The 23,363-nt window shown below is 39.2% G+C and overlaps 1 protein-coding gene across 2 annotated transcripts in view; it reads right to left on the bottom strand.

Annotated features, from left to right (window-relative positions):
- The window catches only part of LOC134529837 (uncharacterized), a 45,463-nt gene that overhangs the window by 12,109 nt on the left and 9,991 nt on the right, over window positions 1-23,363 (bottom strand). Inside the window, exon 1 of one of the 2 annotated variants that reach the window (XM_063364345.1) lies at window positions 14,778-15,018. The exons of the other annotated variant lie outside the window; for it this stretch is intronic. The gene's annotated coding sequence lies outside the window, so the exon portion shown is untranslated. Of the gene's footprint in view, window positions 1-14,777; window positions 15,019-23,363 lie in introns of those variants that run through there. 2 annotated transcript variants of the gene reach the window in all.

Genomic DNA, 23,363 nt, shown 5'->3' with positions numbered 1-23,363 from the left:
TCTACAGCGTCGAATGATTTGGTATTATCCGTAATTTTTCCGTGTTGCGAGATCTGGTTTGTGTAGGTCTAGCTTCGTTTCCTTTCTGTTTCCCAAGAACCAATTCCTTACGAGCTTCAGGCTTTTTTATTTCTTGCGACAACTTCATCCAAGCTTGTTTTGTATGGCGATGATGTGATAACATTAGCACTGCTACATCTACTGGATGTTTCTTTTGAAGGAAAATTTGGTAGTGGTGAAATATCCACAGGTCTGATAAAGGGCCTAACTGCACTGCTGCAACATGGCTGATCGGTATGCATCGAAGTTTCTCTTGGGTGGCTCTGGGCTTATCTACAAATGGCTGTATCTGAATTCTCTTGAGCTCCAATTTCTTCTCTATTTTCTTGGCCATTTAATGATTCATAGAAAGCACCAAATTTATAATCACGAAATATCTTTCTGTTAAAGGGAAACAGGCCTGTTTTATTAAAAGATTTAACAGATATTTCCATTGTTGCTGCTCTTTGGTATGCAGCATTGAAAAGTTAAGCCACTGTAAAGTTTGTAACAACATGATTTGGGTTTTGGCGCAGCCAGTCTTTTACTTCTTGAGCATAATATGTCTTGAGAGGGAACATAAAAACTACACCCAACGGCTGCATCTTATGAGATGAAAGTGGGGGTAAGCAGATGATCGAAATGTGGCTTTCCCTGGCCTTCTCAAGAAGAGAAATATTCCTGGTATGAGAATTATGTCCATCCAAAACTAGCAGGACTGGGTCTTCCTTGGATGGTTTCACAAATTTTAGGAAATGGTCAAACCACATCGTGAAAATGTCCGTCTGTACCTATTCTGATGGATGACACACTGATATAATTGAACCTGTTGGAGCCCCACGCATTAATTCATCCTTCATTTTTTTTTCCTCGGCCTGACAATTAAAGATGGAACAAATTTCCCACTGCATTCATGCAAGCTACAACTATAATTAAACAACCACTCTCTGCTAAAGACTAGCATCCCACATTATTTTTACCCTTCAAGGTGAGCACTTTGCTGTGCTTTTGCTGTACAACAGTTATTCCTGTTTCGTCTACATTGTAAAGATGCTGTGGCTGGTTATCAATTTTTTCCAATTCTCTTCCATATAAATCGAAAAATTTCGAAACACTGTCAGGATTGAAACCTTTCACTCTTGCAAACGATGTTCCCCGAGGACTGCGAACAGAGAGCTGTGGGTGACGCTTTAAAAACCCTTTTAGCCACTTCCTGCCCGCAGTTTTTTTTTGTCTTCTGAAAAAGAATGTTTAATGCAATTCCTTAATGCTAATTGAGATGCTAAGCGCTTGACGTTTTTTCTCCTCAGTCCATAAAACCGGGAATCCATATCAACACAGTAATGCTCTAATTCCGATTCCAACTCATCTGTCAAAACTGGTCGTCTACCCAAATGAACGTTTACTAAAGCTTCAGGTGACTTATTTTAATCTTTTACGTAGGTACCATTCAAGAGTTCCTTTTGGAACGCAAAAATTTTTTGCGCCCCGCTTGTAGCCCATTTCACCTGCTCTCACACTTCGAACAGCACCAATCATCATTTTTGGGTCCTGTGCCAGAAATTAAGCATTTCGGCACGTTTTTTTTAATTTTTATTATATTTTTAAATTATTTTTGGAAATTTTATTTTCTATACCACTAAGTTACAAAAGGGTGATTTACACTTTGTTAGGCTGGTGTACTCTCCTTAGTTAAACTTTGCGCCAGTGGACCGAGGCACCTTTTCTCAGGAACCTATCTGATCTTTTGCAGTCTAATGAAGTCGTTGGCAGCCCGGTTGACATTTCTCCCACCTGCAGTCACGTCCGGGGTTAGTAATATTAATTCCCTTCATGACTAAAATCGCATAGAGCAGCTTCTGGCCTGCAAGCTCTATTTCTCAGAGACCCGCTGAGAATAGCGAGTCTCGGCACGAACGAGGATCCCGTGGATGCTCGTTCCCAGCCTGGTTGCGTTTTCTGCCCCCCCCCCCCCCCTAATTCCACCTCCTCCCCCCATGATTCTAAGAATTTAGCCCAGGACCATTGGCCTGACATGATCCCCGCCAGGCAGTGACCGACTCCAAGGACGACTTGCCATAAAAAAATATGTGCAAGGATGGACCACCCACGACATCTAGCGGCAGAAACTGTAACTTCTTCTCTTGTGGCCAGCACATGGAGCTGACCCCCGCGACACCTGTGGGCGATTTTGATAACCCCCCTTTCTTTCCCCTGGAGGATGCCAGAGTACAACACTGGCTAGCCATAAGGCCCTATGCTTCCTCCTCGCGGCCTGTAATAGTCGATTGTATATTGTTTTCTGTGCCCGCGGGTAGAGACAGCGGCAGTCGCCCTTTGGCGCAAACAACTGAAGTCGTGGCTACAAACACTTCGGGCACCTCCGGATATGTTCGGTCCAGAGCCGAACTTTCCTCCTCTTTTTCCCTAGGGCCTACCGCGCGTTTTAATTAGGAGCTTTGTCCACCACTGCGGCACTTGTTACTCTGACTTCGGCTACTTACCGCGTCATCTCGGTGTCCTCTGTGTTTAGAGACTTTTCTCGGCAACGACGTACTCGTTCGAATCAAGATTGTAGTCATCTGTCTTAAGGGATGTGATCCCAGCTTAAAATTTCTGTAATAGCCAGTCAGAAGTAACAATTAGATAACAAGTCATGTCTTAGTTTAAAGTTTATTTAATTTTTTTTTTATTTTCTTACTAAATTATATTTTCTGCCACGTCATCCGCGCAATTCCCGGTCCCCGCCATTCTGATGTCAGCGCGAGACATCTCCTGAGCCCTGGAGCTACACCCTGTTTGGTGAGTTACTTCGGTCTATTTTTCCTCCCTGAATTCCCGTTTGTTGGCCTTTTCTCGCAATCTGTGTTTGACTGTCTGGAAGCAGGTCTAATTCGTTTGGAATTTGGCTTGTGTTTCAGACAGGGTCCAACATTTGGGCGCCGAAATTGTACCCATCATTTTCCTGGACCTCCAACTTCAAATTTCTTTAAGAAGAGCTTCCCCCCGGCCAGATGTCCAGCTTGAAGCTTTGGGTGATATTTAACATATAACTCCTTCCTACCGCCAATGATACAAATTATATACCAGCGAGCAGTGCCATAAAGTACTTAACCAATAAGAATATATTAAGTTATAATAATAAATATAATATGTCAGGAGGGATACTTCAAATTTCGGTTACTGTGATTTTTTGTTGTTAAAAGTATTGTATAACTTGTGTTAATAATATCGGGCCGGCCCCCTTTAATAACTATAATTTTTGTGAATACCATGTTATTGTAAAACCAAAACAAAAGATTTAATTTACATTTTTTAATAAAACAGGGAACATATATACCAAGATACTTATGTAGATTTTATTTATTTATCATTTACCTTTATCCATTTAAAATGATCCACTAGTTCCTAAGTTGCCTGTGTGCAGGGAGTATAAAATTGTCTTGTTCACCACCTCGTGCCTTCTCTGGTAATACTTGTATTTTTCTTTATTATTTTGCCCAGCTGTTTCCTAGGCCTTTTTTTATTAAATCTAAATAATATAATTTTAGGGCACGAGGGGCATATAAGTCCCATTTCTTGCGTTTTGGCACGGTCATCTATGACAAAATAATTGTAAAGATTACTTCTAAGTAGGGCCTACATATCTAATTATGTTCTATTACAAAATTTTAAGATATTTTATATAAAATTAAACTTATTAGTTACTGTTCTTACAGCGACAGTTTTATTTTAAATCTATATCATCTAATATGAGACCCTTACTCCTAATATGAGACCCTATCTCAAATGACACGAAGTGGTCTCTTATTAGGCACCTTATAATGGCCGCTACAAAACACAACAACAAGGCTGAAATTTTACACTGCCATAGTTCCTTATTCATACACATGGAAGCTTACTTCACTGCTCATAATAAAGTATGAATGGATAATTATTATAAACGTACCTCTATTTTGATAATAAAGCTGCAAGATGCCACTCACGAAAACTCAAAATGAAGAATATCGTATAAACTGTTATTCTGGATCTCGCGCACGTCAGATAAAAGTCTCACTCTATCCATGGTCGGGAAATGGAAGCTGCTGGCAGTTCTAAGAGCGACTGATAGGTAGCAGCTCTTACTTTTCTAGATAACCAAGGGTCTCATTTTAAGGCCGGGTCTCATATTTGGGTCACCTACCCTAATATTAACACCATTTGTGTGATGACTCAATAAACTGATGTTTATGCATTAACCACAAGACAAAAGAAAATTATTAATAGTGGTTATGCATAATATTTAAATAATAATTAACTCACGAAATTACTCCATCTAACTACAGAAAAAACTTTAAATGAAGTATAGTAGTATCCATGCCAGTATTACAGGCACATATTAAGCACATTTTTTTCGCCGCCGCTTTTTTCACAAAATTAAAAGATAAGTTAAAATTTGTCAAAATAAACACTAAGAATTTATTTACTTTTAATCCCAGTTAAACTCAGTCTTATACACAAGTCGAATCCTACACATAGAACTACTGCCCTGGATACCTGTAAATCGTGTGACTGTACCTATTTAGGAAACGAGTCAAATTATTAATGTATCTTATAGTGTTCGTCTTCTATACGCTCACGTAACGTTCATCCGATGGAGTTGAAACTTTGCACACTTGACCTTCGAAACAAGGGGAAGGTCACTGTGTAGGTGAGATTTCGATGAAACAAAAGCTTAAAGTACAATTTAAATATTCGTAGTACAGACTAACCACGAAAGAATGCGGGCTATTAAATGTAGTTCACTCGCCACGAGACAAATCCTGCACATTGCAATCACAAAGAGGCATTGTAATGCATGCCGGGCATTAGATAGCAATGAATATAATGTGTATTGGGCTTTTTATCCCTGTTAGAATAACGTTTCACTTAACTATTCACATGATTAAGGGCCAAAACTTGGTAGGCGTCACTAAGTTTCGTAGTAACAGTTTTTCCAATATAGCCTACCTTGGAACTTGGCACCATTGATCAACTAAATAACTCCATAATTAGTCTGTATTTGAAGGGAACGTCGCAGTTTTGCACGTAAATTACACGTACCACTCTTATGTGTTGATAACACCACATTTTAGGTGTCAACACACACTTTTTGCACTTAATTGGTCTTTCAGCATCACCTGACGCGTGAAACGCTATCATCGTCAAGGGTGGATCAACAGACTCTTCAGTTTTATAAATCCCATGATGCAATTGACCGGACGTCCCAAAGATTCAAACAATCTAATTGTTTTAAAGTTTGAAACGTTGCGCCGCCGAAGCAGCAGCCAATCACATAATGTCATTCAGAAACACTGTTATAGACCTAAACGGTCTCTAATTACATAAAACAGGGTTATGTGTATTAACTGTTCATAAACAATGTTCAAACGAAAATATGGTTAAGCAGGAGTGTTAAAAAAGAAAAAAAAGAATAGTTCCTAGATGGTATCATAGCGACGTTAAATATGGAAATAAATACTGTTAAAACACTCTATACTGCCTACACTACATACAAAAACTATTCCTTATTACATGTAAACATTACACTGTATTACTATAAGAAAAATTCATGTGTTTTATTGAAAGTTCTAAAATAATAATTCTCATAGAATAATCGTAAATCAACACAAGCACAATACAAATTAAATGTATTCTTCCACAAAAGCTTATTTATATAACTGCACCATCATTGTTGACTGACGTCGATAAAATGATTCATACCCATTGTCACAATGCGGCTACTAAAAAAACTAAAATATAGTTACAAACGCGGACAGAAGCGCTACACATGCCAGGTTCGGAGCTGACTGGCAGTCCTGCACTGCCAATTGTGTCACGCTTCGTGTCACATGCCGTCAACTGATGTAAGGCATGCCACGCGTGCCTGGCTGGATTACAAGGGTCGTCGCTACCCCTCCCCCTAAGCCCCCGCGCATCGTCTTACCTCGAGCTATTATCTCCTTTAGAGGCCTGGGAATCTCGGGCTTACAGAGGCCGCTGCGTGGAGTGGCGTGAACAAGCGTCACCATTCTTGATGTTTCGAGCGTCGAATCGCCCCAGAATGACGTGACTCGTCACGGCAGCTCTCGTCGGTTCGAGAAGGACTCCACAAGTATTTAAGCAGTGACGCCGGCCTCCGCGGGAGTCCGGTGACAGTTCCGATGCGAGTTCAGAGTTCAGAGAGTACGGAGAGTTCCGCAAGCGAAGGTAAGTGCGACATCGCCGAAAAGGGTGAGAGACCCCCTCAAGAGTGGCGCGATGCGGAGCGACGGGATCGAGAGAGTGCGACTGAGTGGCGTGAGACTGTGTTTGTGGACAGGTGTGAGGTAAGGGGCGATCACTGTTGAGCCTAATTTCAGTGAGGAATGCGAACTGTGGAACTTGACAGATATCGAGTGACTTGCGAATAAACATTTTTAAATGCCAGTGATTGGTGATCGGACATTTTAAAGTACAATTTTTTATTAGTAATGTAAATATTAGTAATTAATAAAACTGTAATAACATTTAATTGGGCTATCCCTTATCAATCCAGTTCTCCTCATGTAGGTCGTAACATTTTGGTGTCAGAAGTGGGATAGCCCTAACTAACAGATTTAGTGTACATATTTTTTAAACAACAATTAAAAAAAAACAAAAAACAAATATTGTTAGTTGAGAATTGAGTTAGTTTAGGAACTGTAGTTAGGTATGAGTTTAGTAGTATTAGTAAAGTTAGTGTTAGCTTTAAGTAGAGGTTTAGATTAGCTCATAGGGGAAATTACAGTGTAGTCATAAGACAATAGTGATAGGCTTGTAATGAATGTAGACACGAAAGATGGCGGCCAACGAACTTAAAAACATAATGGTATTCTTGGCCAGAATGAATAAAAAATAGAGGAAATGAAGAGTCACGAGGAAAAGAATAATAGAATCGAGAGTAACCAATAGTAAAAGAAGAATGAAATGAAGAATTGCCAAGAAGAGATGAAGGATGAAATGAAAAGTTAAATGAAGAACTGCCAAAAAGATATGAAGAATTGAATGAAGACCGAGATCAAAGACATGAAGAAAAACAAAGAGGAGATGAAGAGGGGCCAGGAAGGTATGCGTAATGAACTCATGGCTACTCAAGAAGAATTAAAGAAGAGGATTAATGAAATTAGTATTCAGATGGAAGGGAAAGTGCGGTGTTTGGAGCAACATCTAGCAGAACATGAAGAACTGATGGCGCAACAGATAGCTTAACTCAAGAAGGCCACCGAACAGAGAGTAGCAGTTGTAACTGAAGAGTGCCGTCGGAGGATCAAGAAAGCTACATCTGGTACGAAACGGAGTAGTTCTTCTGGAGATGAAGGTGCTACTGCTCACCCAAAATTCAAGCCAGCCACCTTTGATGGCCAATCGTCGTGGGCTGCCTATAGGTGACAGTTTGAGGTAGCTGCTGAAGTGAATGGTTGGGACGAGGAAGAAAAGGCTACGACACTCGTCGTGGCCCTGCGAGGACCTCCGCTAGAGCTGCTGCAGACCATACCAGTTCCAGACCAGAACTATGGAGTATTAGTAGAGGCCCTTGAGCTAAGGTATGGCGACCGACACATAGGCGAGGTGTGTAGAACAGTCTTGAAGACACATCAAAAGAGATCTTCAGAAACACTACAATAATTTTAAGCTGAAAATGAGCGACTCTTGCACCTCGCCTACCCAGAAGCACCAACAGAGTTCCGCCAGCAGTAAGTCACCAGTGCTTCGTTTGGCCTGGCACAAAAAGAGCTGTGAGGCCTTGGTCCAGGTACTGTAAATCGAAAAAGCACACAGTGCCTTAAGAAACACAAGCATCAGGACAGGGAGAGCTGGACTGAAGCCCTACAATTGAGCAAATGCCAGAAACACCACTAATTAAGTAGATATTCTCAGGGCATTCAAGAAGCTGCTGAATGACACTCCAAGTAACCAGAACAAAATAAGAGGACGCCCGCAGTGCTTCGTCTGTAATGAACCAGGAAATATTCAGTGGGACTGTCCAACATGTAGGAAGACATCTCAGCAGGAAGAGAAACAGGAATAACAGGGAAAGAACAATAGCTGGTATGTGGGGGTTCATGTCAGATCTACAGGAAATGGTAACCTCTAGGGTTTTTCCTGTATCTGTACTTCGTAGAGGCCTTGACATGTTGTTGATTAATGGATTGACCAATGGCAGACACTGTTTATTTACTGTTGAACAGGGGCATGGGTATCTATAGTTTGCACAGACAGTGTAAGTAGGGAAAAGCTGAAGATAACACCCATCCCATATAGACTCAAAACAGCCATCGGAAACACTTCATCTGTGCATGGACAGCTGGATTTAGAGGTAAGAATTGGAACATGGACATCATCACAGACCTTTCTTGTTGCTGATATCACCGATGAGGTAATTATAAAAGTGGACATCATGAATCGATACGGATTCGTAATTTACATGGAAGGACAGGTACTGCGTGTTAAAAATGAAGAAGTAGCCTTGTTTACCCTTCAACAATTAAAAGTTCCTGTAATGCAAGTGGAATTTAGTGAATCTGTTTCAATTCCAACAAACCATGAGCATATAATAGCAGCTAGGATTATGGGAGATCCTAATGGGAGATCCTAGGGACAATATGAGCTACCTGATTGAGCCAGACATGTTATTGGGATTGAAGACACTCCTGGTCGCCTGAAGAATTGTAAGGTTTGGCACGGTTGTACCAGTCAGGGTGGCCAACTTCAATTCTCGAACAAGGGTTCTTAAATAATACACCCTTGGTATCTGGTGGGGGGTAATAAAGTTACCCCACCTATAAATGCTTAACATTAAGCATATCTTATATGTAAATTTATAGTTTTTAAGTTTTTAATTAAATAGTTTTGTATGAATACTGCACTGAAAATATTTTTTTCAATATATTTAATATTAACCATTCTTAGCAAATATTTACATAAATATTAGTATATGTTTATATAAACATCAACATTTTTGACACAATATGTGTGTATGAGAAGCTCAATGAAGTTCATTAGACATATTCCAATAAAAATAATACTGAATGATAACTGATAATTCAAATGTAAATATTTTATTGCTTTAATTATACATATATAAGTTTGTAATCCTCCAAGAAAAGACTTACTTGTACTGTCTAAAATTTATTTTTATAGCTAGTTTACTAGTTCACTACAATGTTTCAACATAAAACTACAAAACTATGTGTTCTGGATTACCATTATACTATCATTTCAACTTAAAAATACAATAGTATAAAAATGAACATACATAACACAGAATGGTCCACAGAATATATGTAGTAGGCTTCCATAGTAGAACACAATGCATGGTAACTAACGTTTAGTAGACAGTAGTTTAATTGTATGTAAATTTGCAGCACTGAAATACTCTACTGTGAACAATCTAAACACCTAGCTAAGATGTTCTCAACTCTGTGCAAATTGCACACTGGCTTCTTACATGTACAACACATTCACCTTGTTTTTCTGTCTTGCTTTCTTGTACAGAAAGCACATCTCTTCCCTGTTGACATCTGTGATGATCGACCCGTGCGTGGTTCAGTTTGGTCTTTTCTCTGTACTTCCACGCCCATAATTTGCGTTGCCTTTAGAGTTTGTGCATGAAGCCCAGTAGGATTTTTCGCTCGCAGTTCTATGTAGGGCTTTGAGAGTTCCAATATCAATTTCTGTAAAAACAGACGCCTTCTTCTAGGATTGTTTTGTTCCCATTCAGGAAACTTGTGAGTCCATATAATATAAGCATTGAGGGCTGCTATGTCAATTATTTCCAAGAAGAGGCGGAATGGCCAACGTTTTGTAGTACGAACACATGTATATTCATGAGTCATCTAGTCGCCTTTATCTACTCCCCCTTTTGTTTCGTTGTAGTGGTGAATTATTTGCGGTTTGTCGTGAACTATGTCTGCACTGTGGTGCTGTGTTGAGAGGAGGATAACCGATTTATTTTTCTTTGGAACGTAGTACGTGAGCGTCATATCTTCTGTAAAGGAAAAAGGGACGAATTTACTTCTCGTCGAGGAATAGTACAAAATTCATTTGTGATTTCCCTTTTATTAGCTCTCAGTTTACCAACAAGTGTCAATCCTTTTTCCAACAATGCTTGTGCTAAAGGTACGGAAGTAAAAAAATTGTCTGTCGTTATACCTCTACCAGAGTGAAAATATGGCTCTACAAGTTCCAAAACGACTCTCTTTCCTTGGTTCACTTCTCTTTGTTTGTTCACCAATCCAGTGTATACTTGAAGGTTGCAAACATAGGCAGTTTTGCTATCTGCACAAATCCAGATATTTATTCCGTAACGACCAGGTTTTGATTTCATATGAACCCGGAATGAAAGTAGCAAGCCTTTCATCAACTGTTAGATTGTCATGAGATACAAAATTACGAACACATGCATTGGTAAATATATTAAAAACATCTCTTATAGCCTGCAACTTATCATTTTTCAATTCAATACGAGGCTGTCTCGTAGCAGGATCATCAAATCTAAGCATGGAACAAAGTAACTGAAATCTAGTTCTAGACATAGTAGCTGTAAAAAATGGTTGACAAAGTGCTGGATCAGAAGCCCATAATTCTGCCACACTTACCTGATTATTGTGTATTTACCAGCTGCTATCAAAATAGCAATAAATGCTTTTATTTCGGTAATTGATGTATTTTTCCAGTGTTTTGTGGTTTGTGGCTGTTTCTTATTGTTAGCTTCAACACTTCTCTCGGCTTTCAAATTTGTGTACTTAGAAACAATTTCTTAAAATTTCGACAGGAATAAAAAGTAAAAATGCCTCTGCTACAGATGTAATATTTTTGCTATTTACAGACAGTCCTGGTTTATCACCTTTCAAAATGTTATTGGCTCGCCGTTTACTTTGACTTGGGGGATTTGAAGACCAAATAACCCCACTCTTAGACGAATATGTTTTCAATTCATTTACACTATTCTCACTATCAGATGTATCTTCTGCAGTACTTGCAATGCTTACCTAGTCATCAAATTCACTTTCTGCTTCAACGACATCTTCGTATTCGCTGTCATTCCAAATAGCGAATATTTTCCTTTCTTCGGCTGTAAGATTACTTGGATCATCTATAGTTATTATTTTTTGTATCTCATCAGGTGTGTAATATTAAGCCATTTATGAATCCTAAGACACCAAAGAAAAAATAATGCAGTTTAGATAGGCTATAGGATATATTCATTATTTCATTAGTTAGATAACGAGACATATATCTTGATAACTAAACAGTTACTACATTCTGTTCACAAAATAGAAAAATAGTAAACGCATTCTTCACACCGAAATAAAGTGAGACTAAACAAATCACAATCGCATAGAAAGCATGATATAGTCAGCAAGAGCAAGTCATCATAAAACAAAAAACACTGCTGCGCAGTGCAGTGGTCATGCGAATAACTAATTGATGCTGGTTCCGATAGCTCAGTAGGTAAATTAATCTTCCTAAGGTTTTATTTTACTTCTCAAAAATATAACAAAACTTAATAAATGACAATATATTTAACCATTTATTCAATGCATGAGTTACCGAGGGGAGTATTTCAATTACCCCAGCAGAATTTTTTTTTTAAACACATTCCTGTTAAATAAAGCTAGTTGGTGCTGACACTTTTATATTGCTTGAAATATTATAAACGAATAGAACAATTCACAGCTTTGGAAAAAAAATCACTGTCATTTTTATTGCAAAAAAAACATAGTGGGGTATTTTGACTACCCCCCTTGGTAGTAGAAGGGTTAAACAGGGAGACCCAATAGATAGCTACGAACCAGTATCTTGGGTATGCCAGTGTGAGTCTTCCTCACCTATCAAATGCGACGCGCAACCACTGAACCCAAATATAGAACATCTACTAAGGCAATGACGAAATAATCTAACAGATGGAGAGATAGAAGAAATCACAGTTATTCTGGTAAGAAACAAGGATATATTCTCCTTAAGGGATACTGACACTGGGAGAACAAGCCTAGTCTACCATCACATCAACACAGGTGACAAGCACCACGGTGGCTGCCTCTAGCAAAACAGGAAGAAGTAGAGAAGTTGATAGCAGGTAATACTGGCCGTGTTTGTTTTTCTAGTTATCGCGAGCACCTGCTCGTCCCTGAGCGCACTGAGCCTAAGAATAATTATGTGGCCGGGTATCGCACAGTTTTGACCGGGCCCAGTTACACTTGCCATGAACCTCCAAAGACGTTTGGTGAGTACACGCATGATGATCCTGTAGTACGTCGCTAACAAAGTATCGGTCTATAGTCTATTATTTTAGCTGAAGAATGCGTCTTTGGCAAAAACACAATAAGACCTTATTTTTGTGAAGTACTCAATTCTTCAATTTGCAGAACCCAACGTATCTTGTACCAAAAGTCATTAGCAATGATGTCCCAATATTGGATGTAGAGTTCATACTCAAAACCATCATTCCCTGGTGATACCCTAAGAGCTAGTTTTTTTACTATTCCCGCAATTTCTACATTTGGTATCGGTAGTGTCAGGCGTTGCTGTTGTTCGTGACTGAGATGCATTCCGCAGTGTCGTAAAGATTGGGGAATAGGGTGGCTGTGTATCTTCCTTTTTGTACATATTTGAATAGTGGGCATGCAAAGCTTTCGCAATTGTGTGTTGGTATTCATTAACATTTCCTTCAGTGTTACTGACGGTGCCAGTCTTGTTCTTTAATACTCATATAAAGATTCAGTATCTCGCGTTCGCCTACTGTCAGATAACGCAAAAGTATTTTTCTGTCACTTAAGTTCTGACACTGCATATTCATAATTTTCCACTTAACTTTTCGCATTTGATCTAATACCTCGTGTCCTTGATTTATTTTTTCCTGCAAATAATTTAACATTGATTCGTGAAAATAGAGTCTTACAATTTTGTTTACTATGTTTCTCGCATGAATCTGAAAGAAACGTCACATGTATGGTTTGATGCAATGTTCCCACCACAATCCGATATTTGCGTTTCTATTCTGCCGGTGTCGCCATGTGTCTCAGCTGCTCCGGAAGTCATCTTTAATTCCAGGGCCATACAAAAGCTTTGTATTTAATTCCCATAATCCTTTACTTCTGTACCAGACCTTATTAAATGCTTTATATTAATGATAACCATGTGTTGATCACTTATAGATATGGGAAGTACACAATAAGAAACTAAGACAGTTTTATGACTTTCCCGTATGTAAAACCTGCCAAGCCTTTTCCTATTGTTTGAGGTAGAAAAGGTATAGTGGGGTGTGTTTTTGTGCAAGACAGTGATGACGTCTTCTATATATAGTTTACGAACTAAATTTTGCAGCGGCATATTAACGGGGTAAACTCCGCCAACGTGATCTCGGTGGTCTGCAATGCAATTGAAGTCCCCTCCGAGCACAAGGCGTTGGTTATCACATTGTAGGAATGGCACTGTGTCAGTGTTACACAGCAAATCCCGTTCTCGCCTTCCTTGCAACCCTGAAGGAGCATAAATGTTTATAATTAGAGGTCCCGTACATCTCCAGGTAGGTTTTCCAGTTCGAACCCCGGTCTCGTAACAATTGCAGTCACCCCTGCATTGGAACTAATATTTGCATACACATTATAAATGCAGAATTTATTTACTATTTCTGGTTTGATTTCGTGAATGAGCAAAATGTCAATCGCATTTGATTCATAATTCTTTCTAATTCGGCAACTTACGCGCTCGATACTCTCGGCATAAGTTTAGAGTTGCTATAGTATGAGCTGCTGTTATAATTTTAGATAATTTTATTTTTCTTATTAATTTTGCGATTTTTTAAAGGGATTAATGGCTCCATGGACGGTGAAACCCGCCTTCCGATCAAATAGGAAGGGGGGTCCCGTCCCCGACTCACCCTGGGTAACTATCAAGACAAAAAAAAAAGGCAAAATCTGAAATAGGTATTGCGCTCCAAAAGTTGCACCCGGGTGGTCGAGCTATGAAAGGGAGTATAATGACAAACGTACACAGCAAGACTTTGTTTCATTAAAAACACAACGCAGATTAATGCTATCCAAAATTTTAATATCGGCAACATCTTTCGTAGGACTCATAAACAAAATTAATAAACAATCGTACATGGCATTTACCTAAACCTACTATGACATTATATAATGAAAATATAAAGCTATTATAAACATCAGAAAATACTAATACCATAAAAAATAATAATGACAAAATACTATATAAAAAAGGTATTAATTATGAAAGTTCAAAAAAGTCCTACTGGGAGCCGGATTTATACTCGCGCACGTCCATCAATACTTGCACGTCTTGTTGTTTAGAGTCGAACAGCTGTTAACCGTGACCTTCAGAAAATTCATATATATAGTTCAGTCAAATGTGCCGAGTAAAGTCACTTAGTCTGGGCGGGGGGCCATCACTGAAAATGTTTAAGTTCCATGGGCAAAATACGCAGGGAAACCAAATTTAAATTATAAATCTCTTGAGGTAATGATGTGAATTCCTACAAAAGTTTTGATGCACTCAACATTAATCAAAGTCATGCAAAGTAGCTTGACCCGTTATAACAAATGGGAGGGTCTAATCAGTAAGCTTCCACTGTAATACGAGCTTCGTAGATAAGTTCGATTTGCAAAGCTATGCTTCTTATTAATAATATAATCTTCATCCACAACCGCTACATCCAATGCTACGTGTCACCTCTTTACCTTAGCGTAAATCTTGAATATATCGCCGCTGAACACGCCTCCGGGCAAGGCAAGGCCCCATCTCAGCAGGCTCCGGCAAGGGCTGGCCGGTGCAGAGTCGAAAAGCGGTTAAGCTTGCCTCGCGACGTGGGCCCTCCACACGTCCGGTCACGGCGACTCCCAAACCAACAGTCCCGCGGCCCACAGTTCACCTCGGCACCGCCGGCACTCGGGCTCTGATGACGTCATCGGTGAATCGAACTCGCTCTCCCAGTAGCCGGCCATTGAAACACAATCGATATATATATATATTGAATAGCAATAAAACTAGAACGAAACCAAACCAAAATATAACTATAAAAGGAAAATAATCACAATAATTTAATAATTAACCAAAAATACAGTAACTAAGATTTTACAAAATTTAAAAGGATTCTTTAAAATGGAAATAATTCGTAAAATCAATAACAGCAAAAAAAAATATAAAAATATCATAAATGTGGCCCGGGGGCCACAACGGCTAGCATTCGCCTTCACTTTCTGACTGCCACGATGTTGGTCACTCAGCCGGTCGCTGGTCCCCTCCTCGCCACTCTTACCTGGTGTATACTTGTCCGGCTGTTGTCGGCTCGTATTCGGGATGCCGCCATCGGCCGCTGAGACCCGCTGCACTGCCGCTCCTTGGTCCGAGGCCGGTCCCTGGAGTGACGTCACCGCCGTCCCCAGTGACGAAGCCGCATGTGACGCTTACTGGTGCATAGCTGCAGGTGGCTCCATGTTTGAAGTTATCTCAGGGTGCTTCTCGACTGATTCTGTGATGCTATCGGTCTGGGTCTCCATCTGTTCCGTGCACGACGTGTCCGAGTTTCCGGTTCGTCGCGGCAGTAGTATGTTCTCACCATGCTCTGATTGCGATATAAGGCCGGCCGTTTCCCACCCGGGAACACCCATCAGACCTGCCTCGCCCAGAGTACGGCTACTGGAATCGTGTGTTGACACTTCTATTGACCTGCCGACACGGCGCCACTGCGACCCTCACTGGCGGCTGCGGCATTCGTCTCGGGCGCCAAGCAGTCACCCACTCCTTATTCCTGTTTGCGTGTTGTTTCCATGCTGGTTGTTGCTGTGTCTTCCTCCATGTTGTTGCTCCAATCAAAGGGTCTAGTCATGTCTGAGCAAGTCCTGTTCTTAACAGCGCCCGGCAGACGTGTCGATATGTTAACATTCTCTTCTTCCGTTGCTACTGCCCGATGTATGTGTGACTGTGTAGATTCAGTGCCGACCAGTGGAAGCAAAGGATATTCATTTTATTATACGGGGTTCCCGGCACGTGAGGGTAGGTGTTTACCACCTCTTCTGAGTTGTTAGTTTTTATCCCTCTGCAGTTGCCAAGGCCTAAGATGGCGCTGCTTCAGCTCCGTCAGCTGAGGGAAGTCTGCCCGGATATGACATGCCTCGTCACAAACACTCCACGTTTTCGGTTGATGTTCATACGTCACGAAAGCTCAGTGAGCGTTGATTTGCTGGTAAGAGGGGATGTCATTTTGTAGAGCCATTTTAACTAGCCGGACGCCCGTATTCATCCTGTATGTGTAGTTCCCATTTCCATTATTCGTCCTGTAGAGTGGTTATTATGCCGTACGTCACCAATTTTTCGCTAATACGAACGTTGTCAATTTTTACCGGTAGATTCACAACACAGACTAACTTTCGGTTCGATAATTCTCTTTCTATCTTCACCTGGACGGCTTCACCCGATGACACCAGCAGCTGCGAAGATCCTCCCGTCTCTTGTAACAGTTTGTCCGCGCTTATACTAGATGTAAACTTCACAAAGACAGAGTTCAAATAGCCGTCAAGTTGTAGCTGCTCAATTGCATCTCCAGTTACATGTTATACGTTTTCTCGCCATTGGTGGATATCAATGGCACGTGTTCGTGACGTATAGGTGACAGACATTGCCTCGCCGCGTGCCGCCGCACTCGACCGCGCGGAACTCCGCCGGGACCCGCTCCTGCAGCACGAGGGGAGCGCCTCGGCTGCTCCCGAGACTGGGAGCTACCGAGGTAGAGCGGCAGTGTAGAGCCTCGTGAAGACTGCCAACTCAACCCACACTCACCAGCAAAGCAACACGCGATGGATGGTTGTATCCGAACACTTTTGAAGCAGTGGCTGATGAGCAGGCATTTGATAGGAGTCATTTCGTGAATGGAATGGAAATGTGTAGACATTGTGCTGCCATTTGTGGCGTATGGCGCGAACTAAAGGGGAATAAAAGTTATATTATTAACTGTTTAGTGAATTATAACACGAAGGGCAGTATTTTTTATAAAATTCATTGTAAAAAATCTGATCCAAAAACCGGGGTTTAGTATTTTTTTCATGTATTTTTCCCTCTTTTTTTTTATATTGTTTAACATTTCGCTCTTCAATTAGAATGATTAGATAGTTGACGTAGCTGCTATGTGTGATTCGCGTCAAGTAATGTATTTGTAAACACAATTTGCGTATATTTATCATGCTCGGAATTATTTTAAAGAAGTCTACGTTAAATTTCATTGCCCAGTTCTACCTACTATCAAAGTTGCGAGTTTCTATCTTGTCTGGAAGTGAGTAAGAATTTGAATAGATTTTTGAGTGAGTCCCACATCGGGCTGTTTATTATATTTAGATACATCTATCTATGAAGTTTCAAAATTAACGCAGAAGATTTTTGTTGGCTAGTCGGTATGTCAGTTAAAAAATTAAGACTTTTTAAGTTCCACAGAAACCAAATTCGATTTTTCATAGTGTTACAAAAATTAGTGCAAACATATTGTTGCAGCATTTATGCATGCAATTAGTTCTAAGGTGTTCCAAACGGTGAAGTAATTTTTTTTATGTATATGGAAATTTTTTTTCGCATGGATGCACTAAAATTTAATTGATTGGAAATTTCCAAAGAACATGGAATATGAAAAGCACCAATTTAAGATGTAACTAAAAAACTTGTTAATGTGATTGTATGTTTCACACTTAGTTTACAGCAGGGTTGGAAAAAAAAAACAAGTTAAAAAAACAGGTTTTATGGTTTAAACCAAGTTTTTTTTAGGTTTAAATCAGGTTTTTTTATTACATTAGTTACTAGCTGACCCGACAGACGTTGTCCTGTCATTCAATTCAAACATGAATACTATACTTATAATAATTATTTCTATTATTGTATATTTTGATATTGTATATGTCTGCAATTTTTTATTTTCTCTATAACATATTGTTTAATGTAATGCTTGTTGATACACAAAATTGTTAGTTTTATTTCCTGGCACATAAATAAATAATGCTGTTGGTTTTCCGACACGGAAACAGGCGACATACAGTTGGCCATGTGAAAAACATGGATTTTCAAGATTAATGCCACAAACACTTAACGACTGCCCTTGCGATTTATTAATTGACATTGCAAATGCAAGCCGCACTGGAAATTGAAACCGTTTAAAGTCGAATGGCATGTCGTTCGGAATCATAGGAATGCGTGGAATCAAAAAGTCTTCGCCTTTATACTTCCATTTTAAAATTGAGGCTTCGATGACGTTGTTTATTAATTTCTTCACCGCAAGCCGGGTGCCATTACAAAGACGTGGCTGGTTAATGTTTCGTAACATTATGATTACCGATCCGATTTTTAGTTGCCGATTATGAGGTGGTAATCCGGGTAGTTCCAGAGAATTTAAAAATGCCGTTGGATAGTTGACATCATCTTGGTTAGTAACGGAATCAACCGTTTTGTATGTCATCAATTCGCCAGCTAACTTACTTTGAATTTGAAAATTTATTTCATTGACATCAACGTTTTTTGCAGACAGTATAACACGTTCACTTAACCAAACACGTTTTTTGTAATTTTCAGCAATGTTTGGGAAAACCATCTCGATGAGTTCGGTCTTTGATTCAGTAAAGTGACAAAAATTCGCAGGGAATGTAATGTATCCAGACGATGTGTCAACAGGAATTTTGCCATTACCAATATCGAGCAATTGTTTGGAAAATACTTCACCAGATTCGTCATTTTGCAATACGACTCGGATATTAATATTTAATTTTTGTGTCTTGACATACTTCCATAAAATGGACGACTTCAAACATGCATTAAATTCGTCGGCTGGCATTGGTCGAGGCATTACTGGCAATGTTTGTCGAAAATCGCCTGCCAATAGAATCATCGCTCCACCAAACAAGTTTTGGTTGTTTCGTAAATCTTTCATTGTGCGGTCTAATGCCTCGAAAGAATTTTCGTGTGCCATCGTGCATTCATCCCGAACGATTAATCTGCTTTGCTGCAACACTTTGGCCATCGCAGAATTCCTCGAAAGGTTGCAAGTTGGAGTTTCATTAACTTGGATGTTCAACGGCAATTTGAGTGCTGAATGAGCTGTTCGACCACCTTCCAAAAACGTTGCTGCAATACCTAATGATTCAAGTGCAAGTGAAATACCGTTTCGCGATAGAATCTTTCCCAAAATCAATGATATCAAGAATGTTTTTTCAGTTCCACCGGGCGCATCTAAGAAAAAAATTCCGCCAGTTTCATTGTTCACTATTTGCATGAGTGTATCGTAGGCATATTTTTGTTGCTGATTTAGAAGGGGTACGTACGTGTCATTGAACGGTTTCTCTAATGTTTCGCAATCGTATTGGGTTTCGCGTCTCAACTCTTTATTAAATGCGTCGTGCATTGGATGATTGGGCGTTGTCATTCCTAATTGTAATAATCTTTTGTGGGTAAGCATCAAGCACATGTCCTCAATTAAAATTAATGCTTCATTATGAATTTCTTCGTTCATTTGCAAATCTTCATTCAATTTTCTAAGATGCATCTGATGCAATATATCTTCGTCCATATGATCTTTATATTTGTTCCATATATCAATCGGTGTGGATGGGAAGCACGTGCTTAAAATTAAAGCAAACAATGTTCGTATTTGTTTAGAATTTGACGACATTACATCATCTTCGAGTGTGTGGTTCCAATGAGCGTCATTCTCAAGCAATCCCAAATGTTGGTAGGCTTCTCTGTATGTGCCGTACAATACACCATTAACTGTTCGCAGGTGTTGGAATGATGTTGGGCCACGAATATTGACTAACAGTAAACGCAAATAAAGACACTCATCTTGACTGGGATGGACTGTGTAAAGACGTCCTAGTGCATCGGCGGAAAATATTTGTGGGTAACCTGGAACTGGCTGCCATTGTTTCCGTCGTTGAAATTTCTATGACGATTGGTTCCAGGTATAATATCTTGACATTTCAGAGTAAAGCAGCGTTCTGGCAAAGACATCATTCTGGAACTTTTCAAAGAAGCTGGTCAATGTTGTCGATGATGACCTGTCAACACGTTGTAATACATTCTCCGTTGTAAAATACACTCTTTGACCATTTCCCAAATGTACGGCCAAGTGAACAACTGTGGGATGTCTTTCATGTATTGCAAATGAAAAAATACGCCACATCGCTTCGTTACTTCTAACATAGCGGCCCATTTGAAATTGAGTCACTTCATTGTTTGAATATTCAGCAGAAACTCCGAACACAGCCATGTCACTACCTTTGTTCACGTACTTGCCAATGTACTTAATAGATTTCACGGACTGGCGAAATTCGACGTTTATGTGTGCTTTAAATGTCTTTGAAAATAAAGGCGAAAACGGAACAACCCAACGATTATCAACTTGAATGTCCTGTTGATTCACTTTGACTATTGTTGACCTTCCATTGTCGCCTGTAGATCTGCGGCGATATAATGTATAACCATCATTTCCAGTGATTGTTTCTGCTACTAATTGTCTTGGGTAGCGTTATGAACATTTTCCTTCAACCATACATGGATAAATAGGATTTAATATTCCACAGGGACCATGAATCATATTTTTTGTAATCACCTCATGTAACAGTGGATCTCCATCATTATCGGGAATTTCTGCTGATATTACATCATCGATTTAATTCGGTCTTATCCTCTCAACCAACCAAATGAGGATATGTGCATGTAGCAATCAGCACTTTTGCCACTCGACTGAATACATCCAATAACGAGTCTCTCCGAACAAGCGATGCTTGACAATAAAGTCCATGAGTGATTTTAATTTTCTTTTGAACACCCTTTGCAGTGATGTCGTGGCGATCGATGGGTGATTGGCCAGGTAATAATTTTTGTCTAATTTCTGTCCACTGTGGATTGCACGTGAACGTGATAAACAAATCTGGTGTGACTTAATGACGTATATACGACATAGCATCTTGAGCGTTTTCATGCATATGCCGAGGACTTCCGACGTATGTTGCTGGGAGAATAGTTCTGCCGACATTCTGTGCATTTCCTTCAGCATTAATTGCATCCCGCAGATGAACTTATTCCTCGGAACTGAGTTTTGCCTCGTTCAACCTGATATATGTCAATCGCTCTGTCTCAACTTTCACGTACATATCCACAGCATATTGTTGAAATAGACGCCAACATTTTAAGATGTGGTTGTCCTCATTTTCCCGAATCATCAGTCGGTATGAATAATGATTTATTGAACTAACTTTTTTGTTAGTTTCGGCGCCTTTAATTGGATTTATTATCTGCATTGAAAAATGATACCCATCTTCACCTTGCCAAAATAAGATAGGATATTGTAACGCATCATATATTCGATGTGTTTCGGAGACATGCTGCAGTTGATCGTTCCGCCAATGTGAAACCATATCTCGATTTTCTAAACGACGACAATACGGACTTCAATTGTTGGCGCATTAAAACGTCTTGCGTGTTGTCCTACAGGTGTCTTATCGGCTCTGATGACATTTTTGTGGTTATCAGATGGCATGCGATCTAATGCGGTCTTGAATAATGCAACCAATTCGTTGTGTTGATGGAAAAATATTTGGAGTTGTTCCACAATTAGTCTTTTCACTGAATTATTGTGTGCACAACGCTGATCGACTTGTCTTGCTGAATCACCCATAAAATAAATTTGCAAAAATTTGTAGTCACTGTCCGGCGTTGGCAATAAGGAACCTGTATGATATATTTGACCCTGAATCTTGATAGTAGGCATAAAATTATATTGAATAATTTTTGTTGCACCAAATGAGGTTATTTGAAAGCAATTATTGTATTGCTAGATATGACCTGGCCGCTGGCGCAACACAATCCAGGGGCTTCATTTTTGAACTTCAATGCCTTGCAATGTGAACATACAATGTTCATAGGTCCAATAGCAACGATTTGCTGTGAACTGTAATCGATTGCTACGTTATAATTGAATGCAGCTCGATGTGGAGCAAATGCAACATTTCTGTGTTCTTGATTTCAATTTCGTTCAACTTCATTTCGCGCTTCGCGTTGCTCATCAGTTTGACTTGCTCTTAAATATCTTTGACTTGCGGCATTGCGATTTCTGTGACCTATGTTTGTACGTCACTTCTTGGCATTTTTAATATCCAAATTTCAACTGAAAACTATAGGTAAATAAACAAATTTAAAACTCCATAAATTTTCCTATTCAATCGACTGTGCAGTGTGCAATAAGAAATGAAAACCATAATTCATTAACAATATGCAAAATCAAAGCAAAATAGTTTTATTTTACCTCGTCAAAGATATCATTCTGACCAGGGAGCTGGGTAAGTGTTATAATTCGTTCTTAAAGCCGACCATGGATTTCCATGATGAAGTCCTTGATTCCGACCGATACAACTAACTAACGCAAAGAGAATATAACGCTACGCTAGAATTATGCGATCTTTATAAACGATATTGGCAATGTTCGATCTGTCTGAACAACTGACAGACAACTGTCAAACAACTAACAGTTATTTCAAACGTGCTTAGCAAAGAGTATATAACGCTGGGGCTAAGGTTACATTTAAAAAGTTTATAATAAAGGTAGTCGTTAAGTTTTCTTAAATTTTCTATGTTTCTGCGCAATTTTCTTAGTTTTTTCAATGTAAGAATCTTCTACGAAGTATTAGAAAACATTAAAAAAAATGATGAATGAAATCGGTAAAGCCGTTCTCAAGTTATAGCATGACCAGGAGAAATAGGGATTCATTTATATATATATTTATTTATTTATTTATATATATTTATATATATAATGGTTCTCATCACATTCAAATTAAATATATCGCAATTCAGGTAGATTAATAATTTTACATCCAATTCATAACTGACGGCAACTAAATCATATTCATATTTAATTTTAATACCATCCAAGTGTCTCACATTCAAATTTTATGAAATATTTATACCCCATTATGATTCTAATCCATAAGAGTTTTTCAAATATATTGTTAAAATACTAATAGAAAAAAATTGGTGACAGTACTAAAATGTCTACAACAGAATAAACCTAGAGGCCATAACAGCAAAATTAAAAAAACACTCATTTCCCTTCAATCTTTTGGATTATCAGTTATAAAAATCAAAATATCAAGATCAACCAGTTAAAACAATAACATGTTAGTTCTTTCCTGTTTTTATTGCAGGTCACATCACATCACATTACATCACTTTTGGTTGTGTTAGTTAAATGCTTTAAAAAGAAGTACAAGTTTGGATGCTTTCTCTATGACTAACTT

This window comes from Bacillus rossius, chromosome 1, assembly GCF_032445375.1.
Source record: "Bacillus rossius redtenbacheri isolate Brsri chromosome 1, Brsri_v3, whole genome shotgun sequence".
Classification (NCBI taxonomy): domain Eukaryota; kingdom Metazoa; phylum Arthropoda; class Insecta; order Phasmatodea; family Bacillidae; genus Bacillus; species Bacillus rossius.
Note: the sequence above shows the minus strand (reverse complement) of the source record. Positions and strands in the feature narration are given on the sequence as shown.